Source organism: Lepidochelys kempii, chromosome 21 (assembly GCF_965140265.1).
Source record: "Lepidochelys kempii isolate rLepKem1 chromosome 21, rLepKem1.hap2, whole genome shotgun sequence".
NCBI lineage: Eukaryota > Metazoa > Chordata > Testudines > Cheloniidae > Lepidochelys > Lepidochelys kempii.
In genome coordinates this window covers 12624517-12629742 of record NC_133276.1, presented here as the reverse complement: position 1 = coordinate 12629742, position 5226 = coordinate 12624517, and positions in this window count along the sequence as shown.

The window sequence follows — 5226 nt, the reverse complement described above, 5'->3', positions numbered from 1 at the left end:
CCTCACCCCGAGAGAGGCGGGGCGGGCGACGGCGCATGCGCAAATTCCTTTTCCCTCCAGAGGCGTGTTTTGCAGCCGGGGAAGGGGGACGGCGCTGTGCGCCTGCGCATGTCTCTCCGTCCCTTGCGCTCATTGCCCGGGGTTCTGAGTCAGCCTCGCGCCGCTGCAGAGGCGGCAGGTGGCTGCAGCTGGCCGGGGTCTGTCGGTCGGTGGCCGCCTAAAAAGCCAGTAACGCTGCTCGTGCCATCTACTTGATGACGTTTGCCAGGGCAACATGACAGCACTGGTCGTGCCAACGGTGCAAAAAGTCATGAGGCAGCCCCCTCGCCCCCCAAATCATGAGACTGGCCTAAAATTCATGAGGTTTTGCCACAAAATAAAGAGCAGGGGCGTAAGAGTCAAGACTCAGTGTGTTCTTTGCTCAGCCATTGACGTACTGCAGGGGCAACTTAACCAGGGCGAGCCTCAGTTTCCCCATCTGTAAAATGGATCTAAAAACCTCTACTTCATAGGTTTCAGAGGAGCAGCCGTGTTAGTCTGTATTCGCAAAAAGAACAGGAGGACTTGTGGCACCTTAGAGACTAACCAATTTATTTGAGCATGAGCTTCATCTTGCATCCGATGAAGGGAGCTGTAGCTCACGAATGCTTATGCTCAAATAAATTGGTTAATCTCTAAGGTGCCACAAGTACTCCTTTTCTTTTTACTTCATAGGTGTGTCTTGGGACGTTTCCTCTATTTCATTAATGTTTCCAAAGTGTTTTAAGATCCTCTGACAGAAGGTGCCATAAATGGCAAAAGAATATTATTGTCAGAATGGAACTGGACTGAGACAACCAATTCATTTCACAATGTGACGTGACTTTTGATTGTTGCCAGCCGCGGCTAATCTTGAAACCGGCTTTATATGCTCGTATTCCAATCTCAGTTGAGCCATCCAGTCGTCTCTCTGTCTCAGTACATATAAAAAAAAGAGCCATTGTGATTCCATGTTAATTACAAATATATAGAGATATTAGTGAAAGATAATCTTGCTTTATTTTATTTATATTTCTACAATAAATCAAGTACAATATTATATATATATATATATATATATATATATATATATATATTTCATGTTAAAAGCCTTTTAACTTTAATGACACTGAGGACTTTTGTTTACATTCTGTCACTGTGTAAAATGAGAAACACACTCCTGATCTCTGCACATACACCAACAGTGGATTTTCAACTAATTCAAGTGGCACACCTAATCCCCAGTCAATGGATATGTTGATACATTTGTTACAAGCATGACAAAAATATAGTATCTGAAATATTTGTTTTGCAACTGAACTGGATGTTGCTTTGCTTAGACACGGCTGGCAAATTTGGCATAAAAGGTGACTGGCAAAATAAAAACGTGTTTGTGTCCTTTATTGCTCCTTTTGGATATGTGGAGATGCCCTCATAAAATTTATTTTTCCCCAAGAAAATATTTATGTTGCTCAGACCTTCCTCTACTTTTTCCTTGGGGGACTTTGGAAATCTTTAGGAGGACCTGAAACATGATATCAAATATGGAGCTTGGAAGCTGAGCTGCACCTCTTCCATTTCTCCAAAGGGGCTGGGTGGTGATGCTGAGTCTTAGCAGTTGTCTATCCAGAAGAAATGCATAGCAATAGCAGAATAATTATATCGCTGTCATTATGCTGGTATGATTTCCCACATGGATACTCTATTCCTGAATAAAGTGACTTTATTCTGGTATAATTATTCTGCTTTAGCTATGCTGGTCAATTTCCCCATGTACACAAACCCTTAGGCTGGGAGAAGTGCTGAGCAACTCCCAACCTCCAGCTATCATGCCCTCCAAAGATTTTCCAATATCCTCCAGGAAAAAGTGAGAGGTGGGGAGCTTCTATTCCTGATGTAAAAACAACCAGAAAAATAAATCCTGCAGCCTGGCTAATGGTTGCAGAAGGCCATGAACACAGTGGAACAGGTGCAGGACTTCTGCACAAAGGGGGATTAGGATGCGGCAAACTGATGCTCCAAAATGACCCATCTTAGCTGCACCCAAACATGCAAATGGAGCATTCAGTATCATGGGACCCTGGGGATCTATGACCATGCAAATCTACAGATAAGTGACTTAGCAAACAGGACTGTGGGGAGGAGCGTGTGTGCCAGAGCTGCAGGGATGACCACAATCAGGAGGCAGCAGAAGCATTTCAGCAAGGGAAAATTCATACCCCTGCAGACCTCCCTGGCACACAAGCTTGTGGGCTGAGGAGAGGCTCTGGACCTTTAAGAGGCTGTCCATGCAATATCAAGGAGTAGTAAATGGTACAGACGTTTTTCTTTTGTAGTTCACCTTTACATTAGAGCTACCCTCAAGATAACATCACACGTCTCAAGCAATGGTCAAACTGAGATGGAGTCAGTCTAGAGGGAAGAGCTCTGTCTCAGCGGCAGGATTTCTCTTTCTACCATGGTCTTTGACTTGAAATGGATCAGAAAGATCTTGCAGGCTCCAGCTACCCTTCGGATTTTTTAAATATTGCCTCAAATCAGCTTTCTTTAGCACAGGGAAAGCTTGCTCCTTTTCTGTCAGTTCCAGCAGCAGCTGTTTCACCAGGTTTGGCATCTCATCCTTGATGGTTCTGTCATAGAGGTCAGGGAGGTCTTGGCTCTTCTGTGAGTCCCACAACGAATTTGAATGTGAGGCATCTCTGGCCCTGGCTGTGTGCACACTACCCATGACATTGTGGAGCCACATCAGCCGCTTCAGCCCTTGAAGTGCTCTTCCTTTATCCTGCATGAACTGGTGTTCCGATATTGCTCTTTTACTGCAATGTGAAAGGAAAGTAGTTAGGAAGCAGAAGAATGTTCAGGGCTGAGCTCACATTTCTAGCGGGGCTGATTTTTGTACATAGATTCCAGAGTGTTTTACAAAGCTAGGTCTGTATCGACATTCTCTGCCTTTTAGAAATGAAGAAACTGAGACACAAGGAGGGGCTGCGACTCTCTCAAGGTCACAGAGTGAGTCGGGGCAGAACTGCAGACAGAACCCAGTTCTCCAGCTCTGCAATCCTGTGCTCTCTCCAGTGGTCCAAATATAGGCCCTCAAATTCCCAGAACCAGATCCAGATCTAGATCTCAACTTTATGATCCAAAATTTTCTTTTGCTTACACAGATGTAAATCAGAAATAATTCAGTTGAAGCCAGTGGTGTAAGTGAAAGGAGAATCAACCCCTATAACCATATAATGAGCCTGACCAAAACTATTGATCCAAAACACTCCTGAATGTAGGGGTTGAAAATCTGGATACAAACCCAAATGCTCTCAGATTTCAGTGAGTTTAGATTTGGTCAAGTACAGCAACAGGCTCAAGCCGGGAATTTGGCTCTGAAACAGGATTCAGCTCTGGATTACTGTGTTGTATTACAAGGTGTCTCCTAAACTGCATTTAGCATAGTATAAAAGTAACACAAATCACAACATTAATGTATCTAAAAATACAGAGGACCTGATTCTCTACTGTGCAAAGTGGATGTAAAATGCTACCAAATCAGATTGGTAGCATTTCTGAACAGGAGTAAATGGCTACACAAGATGCAAGGCAGTGGAGACTGCAGCCCAGTAGATTAAGTGCAAGCAGCTGACGAACAGCATTAGTTACAAAAGTGATTTTTCTTACTTTTCAGTTTCTTGAGATGTTGCAAAACAAGCAAAAAAAAAGATGACCAAGAATGGAACTATCTGCAGAGATCTTTGGGACAGGACCATCTTCTGACTTCTTTGTATCTGCTGAACAAAACAATAAAAGATTGACATTATTACCAAACCGCTCTTTCTTTCAGCTGCTGCTTTCATTCTGGCAGGTGCATTTTCTACTTGTACACATATTAGTAGCTGCTCTTGTGCATCTGCAAGCACTGTAGATCACACTAATTTAAACCAACAAGAGGTGTGCCTACTAAGGACGGACTGGAGTAAAGAACTCAGGACTCATCCCTAATATTTGCCATTGACTTCTGTGGGAGCAGGATTGGACCCTAAGGACTGAGTGGAAGACAGAGTAAGAGCTCTGGGACTTGGTCCTATTATAATGCATCATCTCAGAGCAGAAAATATATGGTGGGCCAGAATCTGCTCTCACATGCACCGCTTTAAATCCAGCCTTGACTGGAGTTAACTGAGATCTGACACACAGCCTGTGCCAATGATATCAGATCATACAACTCTGCTATTAAATCTTTGCTGAGAAGCAGGATGAAACTGTTGTGGCTTTTTCTGAGGTTTACTGGATTTGTGGATTAGGGAAGTAAGAATTAGCTCAATTTAACTGGTGACAGGTTTCAGAGTGGTCGCTGTGTTAGTCTGTATCAGCAAAAAGAACGAGGAGGACTTGTGGCACCTTAGAGACTAACACATTTATTTGAGCATAAGACCACGAAAGCTTATGCTCAAATAAATTTGTTAGTCTGTAAGGTGCCACAAGTCCTCCTCATTCTTTTTGCTCAATTTAACTGTATGTGCAATAATTGTTTTTAATTTAAATTATCACTACAATCAAGTCAACACCGATACCTGTTTCTGAGATCTATCTATCTATCTATCTGTCTATCTATCATCTGTTTTATCACCACACTATCTGGGTTGTCTACTTCAACTATAGTGCATGGCTTTAAACATTGGATTAATCCTATCACCTTACTAACAGGTCTCCAGATTAACTGTTATAAGGAAAACCTGGTGTATGTTAATTAAGGCAAACAAAACAAATGAAAAAGGGAGTATAAAAATGTATGCATAAGAAAGATTACAATTTTTTCTATATAAATTATATTTATATAGATTTTTTTTTTAGATGCGAAAGATTTTGTTCGGAAACAAAAGCAAGTAGAGAAGCATTTTGGGATAATGCATTTCAAGCCCAGCTTCAACAGCGTCCAAAAATGGATTTGCTTCATACTGATTTTGGGTAATAAACTGGCAGTACCTGGATAGAAGGGTGTTCCATTTTTCTTACACGCGCAGAAATTATATCAAAAAGAAAAGGAGGACTTGTGGCACCTTAGAGACTAACAAATTTATTTGAGCATAAGCTTTCATGAGCTACAGCCTAGGCTTAAATAAAGACTGGGAGTGGATGTGTCATTACACAAAGTAAAACTATTCCCCATGTTTATTCCCCACCCCACCCCACCCACTGTTCCTCACACGTTCTTGTCAA